Consider the following 20,131-nt stretch of genomic DNA (forward strand, 5'->3'; position numbering starts at 1 on the left):
TGCATAGCTTTAGTTAAAGTTCTTTGGCATTGACACAGAGTCAAGGAAGCTACCTGGGAACCAGAAGAGGCTATGATACTGCAATACCTGAACCCATTCTCTAGTGAGGTTTTCAGGGATGAAAATTCCTTTAGGGGATGAAAATTCTTTTAGGGGGAGAGTTGTAACAACCCATTTTTAGTGGTGTCAGAAACAGTGGTTTCAGGGCAACAATTTTGACAAGTGAGTCTGTGCTTTATTATTTATTTAATGTTTACAAGTATTTATTAGAGTCATATTAAAATTTGGATAAGAAATTTTAACGTTTAGAAAATTAATTAATTAAAAAGGATTAAATCGTAAAAGTAGTAAAAGTAAGTTTTATTAGTTAATGTTGTCAAATAGTTATAAAAAAGGTGAATCAATGGACTTAGTAACTAACTATACCATATGTTTAATTAGTGGACAATTATTGACAAGTTAGGTTGAAATTTAAGTTGGTTTAGTAAGGGTAATATAGTAAAATGGAAAATAAAATAACCTAAACAAATTAAAACAATTTGTATCATCTTCTTTCTTTGGAACTGCCCAATCGAAACTACCATGAAAGAGCATTTGAAGTTCGGCCAAGCTCCCTCCCTTGCATGCAAATGTATTTGATGTCCCTTTTTAATACTTTTTACATTTTTAGAATCGTTTTAGCTTAAATAAGCTAATACAGGGGTTAATTTGCAAAACTGTTAAATGTTAAAAATTATGCCATTGATGAATTAGTGTTGTTTGTGAAGTTTCATGGTAGAATATCAAGCTTGGTTGACAAATAGACTTATTTTGTATAATAGTTTTTACTAATTTCAATGTTAAAGTATTAAATTGTTAAAAGAGTAAAATTCATTAGAGTTAATGTGAAATATGATAAATATGGATTGAATTGAGACTATATATGATTTGGCTAGATAATTTTTGATTAAATGTGGATAAATTATAAATTTAGGGATTTAGGACTAAATTGCATAAAGGTTAAAATGTGAGGGTAAATTGGTAAATTTGCATTGATAAGGGTTAAAGGCTTAAATTAATTATATAAGCTATTTGAATTATTTAATTGAATAATTTTTTTTATTTAGATCAAGAAACAAACCAATCAGGTGTTAATCGTGGAAAAGCCAAAGTAGAGGAGTAATCGTTTGTCTTGTGTTGGAGTCGATTCTATCTAGGTAATTTTGTATTTCAAATAATGTAATTCATTTGATTTCTAGAAGTAAATTAATATTTATATATGTATTTATAAATTGGTGATTGGATTCATTGTTTGAGAAAGAGGAAAGACCATGATTGAAAGATACCATGTCATTATAATCGAAAAGGAAAAGACAATAGTTGAACGATACTATGACATTAAGCCAAAATGGGTAAGACCCTAGTTGAAAGATACTACGACACTACACTGGACAACAATCAAGTCCATAGTTGAAAGACACTATGGCATCACTTCGGGATTGTGTAAGACCTTGGTTAAAATATACCACGACATCCTCGGAACAACGAAACAATTGAAAAGAGGACAATGCCTGACTTTATATGGGAGTTTTTTGAGCTAATGCTTTATATGGCAATTTGGGTGAGAGTGAGGCCCTATTTAACTTCTTAGATGGACCCAAGCGATAAGCAAAGATGGATTTATAGAGTAAGGGTGTCTACGACTTGACACAAGCAATGGCAGTTGCCAAGTCCATAGAGGAATACCCTAAGGATCCATCCACATGCCCTAAAAGCTAAGTAAAAGGAAAGAGTAGGGGAGTCGATAACAATCATTCATCGAATGAGAAGGAAAGGAGGTTGAAGCCTCGACAAGAGAAAGGGAGGCCTCAAAGAAGTAGTGAAATAATGGGCGACAGAAAGCCATTTAGTTGCTTCTTGTGCGAAAGCCTCATATGGTGCAAGATTGTCCCACAAAATCTATTCACAATCATGAATACATCTAAAGAATCTGAGGTTGATAGTAGTGGAAGTAACTGAGAGCCTCAAGTGGGGAAGCTTGACACTATTTGTGTGGTAAAGGATGAGCACAACATGGAGCCACAAGTGCTAAGGCTGGGTGCCAGTAGAAGGAGCCTTAAGGTGAAAGCCAATTGAGCATCAAAGAAGAATGTTGAATCGAAAAAAGCTGAGAAGTTTGACCCCTTCAAAGAAAGAATGCAACAAAAAGAGTGTATAGAATGTTGACAATGTTGAAGTAATGGAATAGAGAGTGCTGGTTCCATTGAGAGCAACAACGATCGAGAGAATTTGATGGTAGAAGACATGGCGTAGAGCTCTTGAAGAAGGAATCAATCGAGGGGCAAAGAACAGAACTCCACTAGCAACAAAAGAATTTCTAGATTGAGTAAGGGAGAATGTCGTGGCTCGCTAGTGAGCAAAGCTACTTGAAGCACAACAACAAGCCTAGAATAGAGTAAGTATATGAAAACCAAGCCACGAGGTTCTCGAAATGTCTCAAAAGACTCTAGAAGTCCAAAGAAAGGACTAAACCCTTATAGAACCATGTAAAAGATTCTGGAAGCTCTAGAACTCTTCACACTTGTATAAAATTTAATATGGTAGTTGGAAAATTTCTAAAGGATAGATCTAGGTTGTCCATTGAGATTGATTGTAATAATTGGATTGAAAGAGTTAGCATATTTAAGTAAAGGCTCCCCTCCCTCATTTGTATACACAAGCTAGCTTTTCTTGAGTAAATATAGTTCCACATTCTCCCACTTTTCTTGTGTTCTTCTAAGTGCCCTCTTCTTTATGTGCTTATCTAGGCTAAGTGTGTAAAAAAAAAATTCAAGTAAGAATTTAAGGCTAATTTAGGCTAAATGGTATAAGAACGAGTCTAAAGATCAATGAAGTCTTTGTTGACTACTTTAAAAGTATATTTTATGCTGAAGATGCTATCCAAAATGTTAATATTACTTTTTAGTACTTGACTTTACTCAAACTAAAATCAATATGTCTTGATAGGCTTAATATGCCATTTACTCAAATAAAGATTGAAAATGTTGTTTTTCAAATGGGAGTGCTTAAATCTTTTACATTAATGGAAAACTAGTACTTTTATATCATCAATTTTGGGATGGTATGGGGCAACTTACAATGGAATCCCTTACATTCCTCAATTTACCAGATGAACAACAATCCAGTTTCGAAAAACTTAAGGCAGTGTTAACCCAATATCCTATTTTAATTTAACCTAAATCGGGGAAAGAATATATAGTGGTGTACAGTGATGTATTCTATACTGGCCTGGGTTGTGTGTTGATGTAATGCGGTAAAGTGGTAGATTATGCATCAAGGCAGTTGAATCAACATGAGTGTAGCTACCCAACTCATGACTTAGAGTTGGTTGCATTCGATTTTGCATTAAAGATATGGAGGCACTACTTGTATGAAGAGAAGTGTTACATCTACACTAATCGTAAGAGTCTTAAATATCTTCTTAACCAAAAACAATTGAACCTTAACCAATAGAGATGGTTAGAGCATGTTAAAAGATTATGATTGTGTGATTGAATAGCACCTCAAAAAAGTCAATGTTGTTGCAGATGCCTTAAGACAAAAATAGATGACCAATTTAAGGGTAATGTTTGTTAGGTCAAGTTTAGTGGATGATAGAGGCTTGCTAGTAAAATTGCAAGTAAAACCCACCTTAGCAGACAAGATCAACACTAAGCTACCCTTAGATATAACATTGTGACCCCGAATTAAGCAAGTAGAATAGGGAAATACTAATGATTTCAAGTTTAATGATGACCGCATCTTGTGTTTCCAAGGGAGGTTCTGTGTGCAAAATGAAAATGAGTTAAGACAAACCATACTTCGGGAAGCGCATGCTAGCCCTTATGCCATGCATTGATAAGTTGTTAAAGTAACATATTTTAATCCCATTCTTAATGTATTTTTGGATGATTAATTATGTAAATTAGTGAATTTGATGCTCCTAATCCTTTAAATTCATGTGTCTATACTTAGGAAAGCATTTGGGAGCGAAAAGTGAGCCAAAATCAGACAAATAGAGCTATTTCCAGAATCCCCACGGCCTGGGCATTTCCACACTAGCTGGCCATACACCCATGTGCTAGCCCGTGTTGATATTGCACACTGTGTAACACCCTTAACCCATATCCGTCACCAGAATAGAGTTACGATGCATTACTGAATAGCACACCCCATTCACATACATTTATACATTCATAACAAATATGCATTCAAAACAATCACAATGTCCCTTATAAGGTTCTACGAGACCTTAAAACATGATTAAAAGTCGTTTGGGACTAAACTGATAACATTTGTAAACTTTGATAAACTTAGAAAATTTTCTTTGATTTCAGGGTCACACGCTCGTGTGAACAGGCCGTGTGTCTCACACGACCACTAGACACACCCGTGTCACAGGCTGTGTGAAAATAGAGCATACATACTGACTTCTACCACACGGCCGAGGACATGCCCGTGTGCCATGGCTGTGGGAAAACTAGGGAGGTTACTAAATTGGGTTACACGGTCGGCCACACGCCCATGTGCCAGCCCGTGGGCCACACACGGTTAATAGAAATGCCCGTGTGTCTAGGCCGTGTCAAAACTGTAGAGTATACTACCTTAATTCAAAAGGGTACCCCAAGGGACACATGACCGTGTAACATAGCCGTGTGTCGCACACGGCTGAGACACACGCTCGTGTCTCTGCCCATATGGACAAAAATAGGCCATTTGCAAAGATAATTTGCCACCCATTTCTCATGCTCACCTAGCCATAAAAAAATGGTATCATTTCATCACATATATTGGCAGCCAAAACATGCCAATTCACACACATATCACGCCATCTATTCTCAACCATTTCAATTACTCAATTCCATAATTAAAACATACTATTTAGCTATAACTAAAACTAATCAAACATATTCATATCCAAAACATGCCAATACCTAAGGCATTATACACATCACATAAATCACCTTTCAAACACATCACTTAGGCCAACTTAATTGTCCAAATACATGCCAACATTTTTAAACAAAAGTAAGCCAAATCTAATGGCTTAAATCATAATTCAAAACATATCACAATGACACTACCCTATACATGCCATAAACCATATATACAAAGTTCCAAAGTACCAATGAGATGATCGATAGTATGATGATGTTTCTCGATGATCTTCGAGTCTGAGTTAGCTTTGCTACTCTATAAAATAAAGAGAAATAACACACACAGTAAGCTTCATAGCTTAGTAAGTTCGTACCAAATATATATGCTCAACAGTTTATAAGACACAAATCATCAATTAATAAACATTTAGTAATTCTCATATCATCATTCGATTCTAATCCATGATCTTTTATCATATATATACAAATCCATTAAGCTTCATATACATAGTATCAACTACCACATAGGTATCGTACGTACTTGTACTTTCCTGTATTTATTTATTTCATCTCACTTTTTTGTTCAATACGTTAAATCGTTCGGAAATCTTTCAATGCTTTAAGAACTGGTACCTTAGTGCATAAATGATTATTTGAAGCTATAATGATATCGCACACTTAGTGCCATCACATTAGACTGAAGCTATCTCGGTATCACACACTTAGTGCCACATATAGCCAAAGCTATACCAATTCTCACACTAAGTGCCAAACATAGTCAATTGGTCGTCATACTCAACCATAGTCTCATATATATACAATTTATGCAATATTAAATCATTCGAAACATAATTGTAACAATGTTTATCACGTACGAACTTACCTCGAACATAAAAACAACAAAATAGTCGATTAGTTGAGTACTTTGTCTTTGCCTCAATCTAAGTCCGGGTTCCTCTTTTCTTGATCTATATACAATCAAATTTAAGTCTTTTATTAATCAACACATTCAATTTATTCCACAAACACATATTTGGACATTTTTACACTTTGGCCCTAAACATTCACATTTCATACAATTTAGTCATCTATTCATAAAAAAGACAAATTACACAATATCTTTCTAATTTTATGCTAGCCAAATTTCTATAGGCTCCATAACAGCCCATATATTACATTTATTTCACAATTTAATCCCTCAATTTACACTTTTCACAATTTAATCCTATTTAGGCATTTTTACTCAAAATGTAACAGTCCGGTTTTGACCCTAGTCGGACTACTGGTTACAGGATCACAAATCCAAGCCCAAAAAGTATTTTAATATTATTTTCTATGTCTGTGATATGTGAATTTACATATGTGAAATTTCTGTGATTTAATTTGTCTGTTTTTGTGCTTAATTATGAAAAAGGATTAAATCGCGTAAAGTGTAAAAGTTGAGTGCTAGATGCTAAAGCACCTATTTGGCTTGGCTTTTAAAATAAAAGTCCTTGCATGTCAAATTTACCATTTTTTTTAATGGTGGACCAAAATGGTCATGTAGTTGGTGAATTTAATGTTATATCATTAAGGGCAAAATGGTAAAAGGTGATTATAATGCTTATTATAATAAAATGAAAACAAAAAGGTGGCTTATTATCATGCATATTAGCCGAAAATCAGCCAAAGAAAGAACGGTTTGAAGCTTTTTTACATTCGACACTTTGGTAGCTAAATTGAGGTATGAAATTTGTGCGGTTTTTGATAATTTCTATGTTTTTGTGACCGTTGCTTCGTATTCTTCAGAACCAATGTCTGAATTTCTGTTTTTGTTAAAGATTTCATGAAATTCCATTGTTGATATCATGAGTTTTGTGATGTTTTTGAATGAATTATGAAGGTTTGGTAGATGGTTCATAAGTTTTGTCTTTGAGTTTTTGATGAAATTGAGTTATTTGGGTTAAATTTTGAAAATGAGATTTTGAAGGACTAAATTGTGAATTAAACATGTTGTATGGACTTATATAGAAGCCATGAAAATTCGGCTAGCCCTTGTTACAAAGAAATTTTGCATATTTGTGATTTTATGAAAAATGGACTAAATTGTCAAAGTGTGAAAATGTAAGGGCTAAAATGCAAAGTACCCTAAATATGTGTATATGGATTATATTGAATGAAATGAATGATTGAATGGTTGAATTTGTATTATATTAGATGAAGAACAAAGAAAATCGGACTTAGCTCGGGGGAAGTCCAAAATAGTTGAATAGTCGACTCGTTTTATTCAAATCAAATCGAGGTAAGTCAAATTACAATTACGTGTTAATTGAAATAAATTCTGCATATAAATCAGAATCAGTATTGGATGGCCTTGAGTGCACGATGAATATCTTTGGAGTAAAGTATGATAATATGTTAATATTTGAAAAGCTCAGTATGTTCCTAAGCAAAGTTGACATCATGCGAGACATCGTGTAAGACCCGGTCCGGGACACGAGCCTCGATTGAGATTTACGTATAAGACCATGTGCGGGACATCGGCATCGTATCTGATTTCGTGTAAGACCCTGTCTGGGATAGAGGCATCAATATTGAATTACATGTAAGACCACGTCTAGGACGTCGACATTGTACTTGTTTATGAGCATCTGTATCGTTTCTGATTCGTCTGATGATAGCGTACGAAATCTGAAATTGAGTATATGACATGTATAACCTATGCATTTATGTTTGTATCGTACTAAATTTCTTAATATGAAAGACTTTGTCTCTGTGTATGAAATTTGGAAATGAAGCATGACATATATACAACAAAGGAGCATGGTTAAGCTTATGAATTATTCGATGAAATGGCTATGAATCTTTACTGTTGAATTGTACTTTTATGCTTTATTAGTTAGACCAATTTTATTTGGCTTACTAAGTTCTTTGTAGCTTACTCTGTGTGATTACTGTATGTTTTACAGTTATTGTAGCTACTGAAGGCTCGGGATAGTCGAGGATCGCCACCACACTATCGAACTCATTTTGGTACTTTTGAAAGTGTACATATTTTAAAGTATGGCATGTATAGGCTAGAAGGACTATGTATTAAGTTTTTATTTGTAAATATATGTTATGCCATGAGAGTGGGCTAGCAAATGGTATAAGTTTTGGTATGATTTTGAATGGGTTGTTGAATGATGATGATTTAGTTGTATAAAGCATGTTTTGAGCATGGAATTGGTTGAAAATTGTTGTATGAATGTTGTTTAACCTTGCTAGTAGGAAAGACCCATATAGGGGTGGCAAGTTGGCTTAAACCAAGCCTGCATTGTGCCATACGGTCAGGGGACACGGGCGTGCCTTGTGGCCGTGTAAGAAAATCAGTAACCTCTTAAGATCCACACGGCTATAGCACACAGGCGTGTCATATGGCCGTGGGCTTAAGTCAGTATCTAGCTAAGTACCACACGGCCATGACACACGGCCGTGTCTGTTGGCCATGTGATAAAGTCAATATAGGACCTCTTTTTGGCACGGTTAGATCATATAGGAGTGTCTGGTGCCCGTGTGTGTCACGCGGCTTAGTCACGCACTTTAATAGTTTTGAAACATTTGGTTAAGTTCTGAAAATTCTAAATGCGTTCATTTTAGTCCAGACCTTTCTTAAAAGGATATTGTAGGTCTCATAGACCATCTTAAGAGATGATTGCTTATGAAATGATGTTATATGATATCTGTGATTCTGAATTGGTCCGAAATGTTCTGTTTCTCTGGTAATGCCCCTTACCTATTCCGGCGATGGATACGGGATAGGGATGTTACACAAAATCACTTAACAAAACTTGATAATCTATCATTTATCTTCCATTTGTCATCATCATCTAACATAAAGCTCATGGATTCATCAATGGCATTTTTTTTCAAAATCATGAACAAACTCAAAAATTAAGGCACAAGCTAGCTAGTACTTGAAGAAACGATCACAAAAACATAAAAATCATCAAAAAGTTAGCAAAGAACATACCTCAATCTAGCTATCAAAGTGCCGAATGCATGAAGGCTTCCTATCCCTTATTTTCTTTCTATTTTCAGTTGAAAAGATGAATGAATGAATCATCTTTTATTTTGGTTTTGTTTAATTAAACTTAATTTTACAATTACAAAAATAACCTTTATTAATAGATTAATAAAACACATAATGGTTGGTCATTTATGACAAATTCCACTAACCATGGTCTAATTACATCATAAGGACCTCTCATTGAATAAGCCATGGCAATTAGACACCTTTATCAAATAGAATGCAACTTTTGTATTTTACGCGATATAGTCATTTTCTCAAATTAAGCACCCAAATGATAAAATTATTTCACAAAACTTCCACACATATATAATCACATGCTGTAAACACCAAAAATAATATTAAAATAATTTTACGACCTCAAATTTTTTGTTTCGAAAGCACTATTCTGATTTAGCTAATACCGGGCTATTAGAACTCTCCCCCTTTAAGGATTTTCGTCCCTGAAAATCTTACCAATGAATAGGTTTGGATATTACTTCTCCATAGCATCCTCGGGTTCCCACATATCTTCTTCAACACCTTGTCGATGCCATAATATTTTCACTAATGCTAATCTTTTATTTCTCAACTCTTTGATCTCATGAGCTAGAATTCGAATCGGTTCTTCGCTGTAAGATAAGTCTGACTGAATCTCAACTTCGTTTGGGGAAATAAAATGCAAAGGATCGGATCAGTCTCATCGAAGCATCTATATATGAAATACATTATGAATCTTTTCTAACTTAGAAGGCAATGCTAGTCGATAAGCTACTGGTCCAATTCACTATATAATCTCGTACGGTCCGATGAATCGCGAACTCAATATCTTTCCGTTTCAAGTCTGCAAATGATTTTTGACTATCCGAAGCTGCTTTCAGACTATGACAAATTACTTTCCCTTTCTGTTCGATTTCTTTAATTAAGTCAATCCCAAAAATCTTATTCTCGATAAGTTCAATCCAGTACAAAGGTGTTCAACACTTCCGACCATATAAAGCTTCGTAAGGTGCCATTTTAATACTCGATTGAAAACTGTTTTATGTGCTAATTCAATCATCGACAAATACTTTTCCTACGTACCTTCAAACTCAAGAATACAACATCTCAACATATCCTCGAGTATCTGAATAACTTGTTTAGATTGACCCTCCGTCTGCGGATGAAATGCGGTACTAACATGTAGTTTTGTACCTAGTGTATCTTACAGATTCTTCCAAAACCTCGATGTGAACCTCGGATCTCTATCCGAAACTATAGAAATAGGTACTCTGTGTAATCTCACAACCTCAGAGATGTACAACTCAGCAAGCTTATCAAGAGAATAATTCGTACACACCGGAATGAAATGAGTCAATTTTGTCAATCTATCAACTATAACCCAGATCGCATCATTCTTTCTCAGAGATAGGGGCAATCCCGGCACATAATCCATAGTTACTCTATGCCATTTTCAATCGGGAATCATGAAAGGCCATGATAAACTTAACGGTACCTGATGCTCAGCTTTAACTTGCTGACAAATCAAACATTTAGAAATAAACTCTGAAATGCCACGTTTCTTACCATGCCACCAATAAAGCTATTTCAAATCGTTATACATTTTCATACTTACCGAATGAACAGATAAACAACTACTATCTACTTCATTCAAAATTATCCGAATTAACTTTGAATTTCTCATAACACATATTCGACCTCTAAATCTCAAACCATCATCAACATCAACTCGGAATTCTAAATCTGGGTTTGAATCACATTGAGCTCGTTTAACATTTCATTACTAACTTTCTGTGCTTCACAAATCTACTGTAAAAACAACGGTCTCGCTTTCAACTCAGCTTGAATTGAGCCATCATCAGATAGAGCCAACTGAGTATTCATTGCATGTAGTGAAAACAAAGATTTCTGGCTTAATGCATCAACAACAACATTAGCCTTTCCCAGATGATAATCAATCACTAGCTCGTAATCTTTTAGCAATTCTAGCCATCTCCGCTATCGCAAATTTAAATCTTTCTAAGTCATCAGATATTTCAAACTCATGTGATCTGAATAAACATGACATCTTTCACCATACAAATAATGGCGCTAAATCCTCAACGCAAACACAATGGCTGCTAACTTTAAATCATGCGTCGGGTTATTCTTTTCTTGCGACTTCAATTGTTTCGAGGCATAAGCTATGACTTTGCCTTCCTGCATCAAAACACAGACCAGACCATTCAACGATGCATCACTATAGACCACAAATTCTTTACCCGATTTTGGTTGTACAAACACTAGAGCTTCAATTAAAAGAGCTTTCAGCTGATCAAAACTTTTCTGACATTTCTCAGACCATTCAAACTTTACATCTTTCTGAAGCAATCTTGACAACGGAGTCGCAATCATCGAAAAGCCTTTTACAAACCGTCGGTAATAGCCAGCTAGTCCCAGAAAACTGCAGACTTTGGATACATTTCTCGGAGGCTTCCAATCTATTACTACAAAAATTTTGCTCGAATCAACTTGGATACCTGATGCTGATACAATATGCCCCAGAAAACCAACCTCACTCAACCAGAATTTACATTTACTGAACTTTTCATATAACTGTTTATCACGAAGAGTTTGCAATAAAATTCTCAAATGCTGGGCATGCTCAGTCTCATCTCTCGAATAAATCAAAATATCATCTATGAACACAACAACAAATCGATCTAGGTACGGTTTGAAAATACAGTTCATTAAGTCCATAAAGACAGCAGCACTTCGCCAGTCCAAAAGGCATAACTAAAAATTCATAATGCCTGTACCTCATTCTAAAAGCAGTCTTTGGCACATCGAAGCCTTTAACTCACAACTGATAATAACCTGATCTCAAATCTATCTTTGAAAACACTGTAGCCCTTTTCAATTGATAAAAAAAATCATCTATTTTGGGCAGAGGATATTTATTCTTGATTGTCACTTTATTCAACTGCTAGTAGTCTATACACATTCTCATCGTGCCATTTTTCTTTTTCACAAACAACACAAGAGCACCCCAAGGCGAAAAATTCGGTCGTGCAAATCCTCTATCAGTTAATTCTTGCAACTGAGCTTTTAAGTCTTCTAACTTTGTTGGTGGCATTCTGTACGGTGCGGTGTTGTACCCAGCATTAACTCAATGCCAAATTCAACCTTTCAAATCGGTGGTAATCCCGGTAACTCTTTAGGAAACACCTCTAGGTATTCATACACAACTGGTATAGATTCAATCTTCTTTTCAGGCACTTTCGTATCAAGCACATAAGCAAAATAAGCTTCGTAACCTTTTCTCAAATATTTTTGAGCCAACATCGATGAAATCACTACTAGCAAGCCATTTAGATCATCTGATTCAATTCAGATAATCTCATTGTTCTGACATCTCAAATCTATCGTCTTTCTTTTGCAATTCACAATAGCATCATGCAACATTAGCCAATCCATACCCAGAATTATATCAAATTCTTCAAATGGCAACAACATCAGATCAACCAGAAAACAAAAATCTCGAATCATAAACGGACAATTCTTGCACACTATCAACCAACACACACTTGCCTAAGGGGTTCGGTACTCTAATCACAAATTCAATAGACTCTACAGGAAAAGTCTTATTGGATACTAAATTCACACATATATACGAATGAGTAGATCTTGGAGCTATCAATATACTAACTTTAGTATCATAAAGAGTGAAAGTACTAGTAATGATGTCCGGAGATGACGCTTCTTCACGAGGGCGAATAGCATAGGCTCGTGCACGTGCTCTAGCATCAGATCTCACAGTAGTGTCTCGTGTCGCACCTCTACCACCATTCACATTTCTAACATTACGGGTTGGTCTCCCTCTAACTGCAGTGTTATTCGGCCTTGTGTTCTAAGCATTATCTTTTTTAGCTAACCTTGGGCAATTTTTAATAAAGTGATCTCATGAACCACAACTGTAACAAGTTCTATTATTATTTTTCACCCAGTAATTTCCAAAATGCTGTCTTCCACATTGTTGACACTCGGGTTTAACATCTTTTACGTTACCCACACTCGATACCGATGTGGCTTGAGCTTTAGGGTTGGTGTATTGCTTTCTCTATCTCTATTCTAATATCCCACTGAAGCTATCGATCAGTTAAAATTTTCTCTAGATTTCTTCGACGAGGAGTGATATGATTTACACATCGATCTCTTCTTTGAATCTCTTGCCTCAGAATCAGCCTTTCTCTTTTCTTTACTGAGATCCTTAGCTTTACAAGCCCTCTCAACTAGCACTAAAAATTCTTTCAATTCAAGTATCCCTACTAATAGCTTTATATCTTCATTCAACCCGTTAACAAATCGTTTACACATGATCTCTTTAGTGGAAACATATTCCCGAGTATTCTTGCTCAAACGTACAAATTCTCTTTCATTTTCTGTCACAGTCATTTGACCCTGCTTCAACTTTAGAAAGTCTTTATGTTTCTAATCAAGAAATCTTTGACTTATGTACTTTTTCTGGAAATCAGTCTGAAAGAATTCCCAAGTAACCCATTCTCTAGGAACCATCGATGTCAACATTTTCCACCAATGATATGCATTATCTCTAAGCAAAGATACTACGCATTTGATACATTCTTTTGGAGTATAGGACAATTCATCAAATACTTTAATCGTGTTCTCAAGCCAGAACTCATCTCTCTCAGCATCATCATCAACTGTAGCCCGAAACTCTTTAGCCCTGTGTTTACGAATCTTATTAATAGGTGGCTTACTCAATCGAATCGGATTTATCACTTATGGCACTACTGGGACTTGTTGAGGAATAGGCGTGGGTGGAGGTTGTTGAGCAGCCGGATTCATTCGAACGAACTCCGTGAACTATTCATTCATCATTTGGAAGAAGGCTTGCTTAGCCTCTTCCCCTTTGGCTACTAATTTCAAGTTTAGAATCAGACTGCACTACCCCTTGAGCGGGAGCGGGTGCATTACTTTCAACATTGTTAGCTACGGCTCGATCGGGATCAATTTTCTATACGAAAAACACATTTTAACTGTCAGAAATCATTACACTATCGCAATTTATATATATCACATGTATAGCTAGACTCTCACGTGCTACTTTAGTCCTAGAATAGACCAAACCGTAGCTCTGATACAAATTAAATGTAACACCCCTAACCCGTATCCGTCGCCAGAATAGAGTTACAAGGCATTACCGAATAACACACCTCATTCACATACATTTATACATTCATAATCAATATGCATTCAAAACAATCACAATGTCCCTTATAAGGTTTTACGAGACCTTAGAACATGATTAAAAGTGGTTTGGAACTAAACCGATAACATTTGCAAACTTTGAAAAATTTAAAAAAATTTATTTGATTTCAGGGTCACACGTCCGTGTGAACAGGCCGTGTGAAAACAGGGCATACATACTGACTTGTACGACACGACCGAGAACACGCCCGTGTGCCAAGGCTGTGGGAAAACTAGGGAGGTTACTGACTTGGGTCACACGGCCGACCATACACCCATGTGCTAGCCCGTGTGCCACACACAGTTAATAGACACGCCTATGTGTCTAGGCCGTGTCAAAACTGTAGGGTATACTGCCTTAAATCGAAAGGGTACCCCAAGGGACACACGACTGTGTAACACACAGCTGAGACACACGCCCGTGTCTATGCCCGTCTGGACAAAAATAGGTCATTTACATAGCCAATTTGCCACCCTTTTCTCATGCTCACCTAGCCATAAAAAAATGGTATCATTTTAATTACTCAATTCCATAATTAAAACATACTATTTAGCTATAACCAAAACTAATCAAACATATCCCAAACATGCCAATATCTAAGGCATTATACACATTACATAAATCACCTTTCAAACACATCACTTAGGCCAACTTAATTGTCCAAATACATACCAACATTTTTAAACAAACGTAAGCCAAATATCATGGCTTAAATCCTAATTCAGAACATATCACAATGATACTAGCTTATACATGCCATATACCATATATACAAAGTTACAAAAGTACCAATGAGATGATCGATAGTGTGGTGGCGTTTCTCGATGATCCCCGAGTCTGAGTTAGCTTTGATACTCTATAAAACAAAGAGAAATAACACACAGAGTAAGCTTCATAGCTTAGTAAGTTCGTACCAAATATATATGCTCAACAATTCATAATACACAAATCATCAATTAATAAACATTTAGTAATTCTCATATCATCATTAAAATCTAATCCATGACCATTTATCATATATATACAAATCCATCAAGCTTCATACACATAGTATCAACTACCACATAGGTATTGTACGTACCTGTACTTTCCTGTATTTATTTATTTTATTCTCACCTCTTTGTTCAATACGTTAAATCATTCAGAAATCTTTCAATGCTTTAAGAACTCGCACACTTAGTGCATAAATGATTAGCCGAAGCTATAATGATATTGTAGACTTAGTGCCATCACATTAAACCGAATTTATCTCAGTATTGCACAATTAGTGCCACATATAGCCAAAGCTATACCAATTCACACACTAAGTGCTATATATAACCGAAGCTATCTCAAAACGCACACTAAGTGCCAAAAGTAGTCAATTTGTCGTCATACTCAACCATAGTCTCACATATATACAATTTATGCGACATTAAATCATTCGAAACATAATTGTAACAATTTTTATCACGTACGAACTTACCTCGGACGTAAAAATGACAAAACTAGTCGATTAGTCGAGTACTTTGTCTTTACCTTGATTTAAGTCCGAGCTCCTCTTTTCTTGATCTATATACAATCAAATTTAACTCTTTTATTCATCAACATATTCAATTTATTCCACAAACACATATTTGGACATTTTTACACTTTGGCCCTAAACTTCAATATTTTTTACAATTTAGTCCTCTATTCATAAAAACACAAATTACACAATTCTTTCTAATTTTATGCTAGCCGGATTTCTATAGGCTCCATAACAGCCCATATTTTTCATTTATTTCACAATTTAACCCCCCAATTTACACTTTTCACAATTTAATCCTATTTAGGAATTTTTACTCAAAATCACTTAACAAAACTTGATAATCTATCATATATCTTCCATTTTTCATCATCATCTAACACAAAGCTCATGGATTCATCAATGACATTTTTTTCAAAATCACTAACAAACTTAAAAATTAAGGCGTGGGCTAGCTAGTACTCGAAGCAACGATCACAAAAACATAGAAATCATCAAAAATCGAGCAAAGAACATACCTCAATCTAGTTATCAAAGTGTTGAATGCATGAAAGCTTCCTATCCCTTATTTTCTTTTTATTTTCGGTTAAAAAGATGAATGAATGAATCATCTTTTATTTTGGTTTTGTTTAATTAAACTTAATTTTACAATTACAAAAATAACCTTTATTAATAGATTAATAAAACACATAATGGTTGGTCATTTATGACAAATTCCACTAACCATGGTCTAATTACATCATAAGGACCTCTCATTTAATAAGCCATGGCAATTAGACACCTTTATCAAATAGAATGCGACTTTTGCATTTTATGTGATTTAGTCATTTTTTCAAATTAGGCATTCTAATGATAAAATTATTTCACGAAACTTCCACACATATATAATCATATGCTGTAAACACCAAAAATAATATTAAAATAATTTTACAACCTTGAATTTTTGGTTCCAAAACCACTATTCTGATTTAGCTAATACTGGGATATTACACCCTACTTCCCAAATACGTGAAAAAACCCAATTTTTAGGCTTATTTCTGAGATTCTAATTTGAGTTTAATGTGCTTATTTCAGTGGAGCAAAAGTCTCTGTTTAAGAGTAGATCTAGCATAATTGAGTGGAGTTGCATGCAATCCTAGAAATAGGACGACATAAATCTACCAAATTAGATTCAAATCTAATAGGAGAATCCGTAGATCGAGTTAATGCGAAAATAGGGGTTTTAATTAGAAAAAGATTTCAATTGATCAACCTAGAGTCAGTTGTTCTTATACTCAAAAGAGATATTAGCATAATTTATGGATTTCTACGTATCAAGACACAATTGAATAAATCGTTTAATTCAGTTTCATAATAATAGGTGAAGTCTAGGTGGATTCTTTCCTGGGTATTGTCTTTCTCATTGGTTATTGATAAACCGCAATTTATACATATTTTTACCCCATGTTTAACGCATTTTATGGATAATTTTCCATTAGAATTGGTGAATTCGATGCTCCTAATGCTTTAATTTCATGTTTTACACTTAGGAGAGCATAGGAGAGCGAAAGGAACGAGAAACGGGCCAAAAACAGAGAAAATGGGCCAAAGTATGAAATCAGTACAGACTGGACCTCCTCACACAGGCAGACCACATGACCGTGTCAATTTGGCAGGCTTAAGCACGGCCTGAAGTAATCGCACACGGGTGTGTCACACGGGCGTGTCCCTGCCGAGCCCAAGTTGAGTCCAATTCGGAAAAGGCTAATTTTAAGGGCTTTTCGGCATTCCAAAGCCTATAAATACACCCTAGAGAAGGAAGAAAAGGGAGGACAGAGTAGGGGGTAAGGAATTACTCCAAGAAAGCCTATTGATTCATCTCAGAAGTTGGATTCATCATCAAGACTAAAGATCTTTCCTCAATTCCCCTTCAGGATTTTTGGGTTTTCTTTATGTTTTGTATTCTTTATTATTCTGAGATGTTTTCTTATTTAGTTATGAACTAAATCCCCTAAATACCTAAGGGGAATGAAACCTAAGACGAATTTTGTTATTATTTTCTGAATTGTATGATAAATAGTTGACTTGTTCTTAATTCTTGTTTTGATATCCCAGGATACCAATTCAAGATAAGCTCTTATTCATAGGAGGAATAGACCCTGTTTAAGAGTACATTTTTCATAATTAAGCGGAGTTGATTACGCGCCTAGACATAGGGTGACAAGATTTTGCCAGATTAGGGTGAAACCTAATAAGGGGATCCATAGATCGAGTTAATGCAACCCTAGAGTGTTAATTAGAGAAAAGTCTCGGTTATTGAATCTAGGGATTAGACGTTATTAGTCTTGAATAGGGATAATAACATAACTTAGGGATCTCTACAGAACAAGTTAAATGAATAAATCGTCCGATTCGGAGCCTAAATAACAAGTACAACCTAGGTGGATTTTTCCTTAGGTATTGTCTTCATTCAATCGATTTTTCCAAAAGCAATTCCCCAATTCCATTCTCTATGCATTCTTAGTTTAGATAATTAGTTAGTTAAAACAAAAACCTCTTTATTCTTAGGCTAGATAATAAAAAGACAGTCATTACTAGTACTTTTAGTTCGTTTGGGTTCGACAATTCGGTCTTGCTAAAACTATAGTACTGTTCGATTGGTACACTTGCCTACATCGCGATAATAGTTAGTTCAAGAACGAGTAATTATAAATATTTAAAACCTATCACGAAATCACGCGATCAGTTGTTTTTTATTATTTTCCCATGTTATTCTCTGTTGCATTCGTAGTTAAATTAGATTAGTAAATTTAGATTAAAAACAATCACTTCAATTTATTGGCTAAATAATAGAAAAAACGGTAATTACTAGTACTTTTAGTCCTCGTGGATACAATATTCCCTACTTACCATAGCTATACTATTGTTCGATAGGTGTGCTTGCCTTTGATGTAATTATAGTTAGTTTAGTGATCATCAAGTTTTTGGCGTCGTTGTTGGGGACTAAAATATTAGGAACACTTGATTTTTATTAATTTAGCCATTTATTTTTATTTCATTTTATTTTTTTTCTAATTTTTTTTATTTGCTTCAGGCAAGTTCCTTTAGTTTATGACTAGAAGAAACCCGTCAGAACCATTACTGTTTGACAGTGAAATTGAGAGTACAGCTCGCAGAAATTGTAGAGAAACAAGAGGATGTTATTATTATTACTAAGGAGATAGGTGATAATCAGAATAATTAGCTTCCTCCTGCAGTTGCTGCAAATCCTACAAATTCAAATCCTGTTCCTCGTACTATGTATGATTATGCCAAGCCCACTCTAGTTGAGGCTAAATCGAGTATTGTGAGACCCACCATTGTTGCGAATAATTTTGAATTGAAACCGACCACTATTAAGATGGTACAACAATTTGTTTAGTTTGATGATTTGCAAGACGAAGATCCAAATAGTCATTTGGCTAATTTTTTAGAAGTTTGTGATACTTTCAAGATAAATGGTGTGTGATACTTTCAAGATAAATGGTGTTTCTGACGATGCCATTTGCATATGTTTATTCCCTTTCTCATTAAGGAACAAAGCTAAACAGTGGTTGAATTCTTTACCACGAGGTTCTATCACTACATGGGATCAAATGACCAAGAAATTCCTACTGAAGTACTTCCCACCGGCTAAGACAGCTAAGTTGGGGAATGATATCTCTTCTTTTATTCAAATTGACTGAGAAACCCTATATGATGCATAGGTGAGGTATAAGAACTTATTGAGATGGTGCCCTCACGATGGGTTACCTTTATGGCTTGAAGTTCAAACCTTCTACAACGGTTTGAATCCTTCAGCTAGGTAATTGATCAATGTAGCAATCGATGAAACTCTGAATAATAAAATACCTGAAACATCTTATGAATGTATAGAGGAGATGGTACTAAATAATTATCAGTGGCAAGTCATGATGAAAAAGCCGATAAAAGTAGTCGGTGTTTTTAACTTAGATGAGGTCATCATGTTATCGAATCAGGTACAACTTTTAAATAAGAAAATTAATGGTTTATATGTTTCTACACGGGTATATCTGGTGATGCAGTGTGATATGAATGGAGGAGGAATGAATAATCCAGAATGTCCATCCTATGGTCCTAGCACAGAACCAAGGCAAGAAAGTATGGTTAGTAACGGGGTTGAGGTAAGCCAGAATGAGCAAAAACTAGTTGGTAAAGAATATAAACCTCGAGTGCCATATCTTAACGTGATGAAGAGAGACCACATGAATGAACAATTTGGTAAATTTCTTAAACTTCTGAAAAAATTGGATATTAACTTACCGTTTATTGAAGCTCTTTCACAGATGCCCAATTCCGTTAAATTTTTAAAGAAGCTTTTGGCAAACAAGAGAAAGTTAGATGATTTGTCACATGTAGAGCTAAATGTAGTTTGCTCAGTCATTTTGCAAAATAAACTACCCAACAAATTG

General features: G+C 35.1%; 1 non-coding gene across 1 annotated transcript; it reads right to left on the minus strand.

Annotated features, from left to right (window-relative positions):
- Positions 1-19,342: 19,342 nt before the first annotated feature.
- LOC128287242 (small nucleolar RNA R71) lies at positions 19,343-19,449 on the minus strand. The gene has a single exon (XR_008277937.1). It is a non-coding gene; the product is annotated as a small nucleolar RNA R71 (small nucleolar RNA).
- Positions 19,450-20,131: the final 682 nt, after the last annotated feature.

Source organism: Gossypium arboreum, chromosome 13 (assembly GCF_025698485.1).
Source record: "Gossypium arboreum isolate Shixiya-1 chromosome 13, ASM2569848v2, whole genome shotgun sequence".
NCBI classification, from domain to species: domain Eukaryota; kingdom Viridiplantae; phylum Streptophyta; class Magnoliopsida; order Malvales; family Malvaceae; genus Gossypium; species Gossypium arboreum.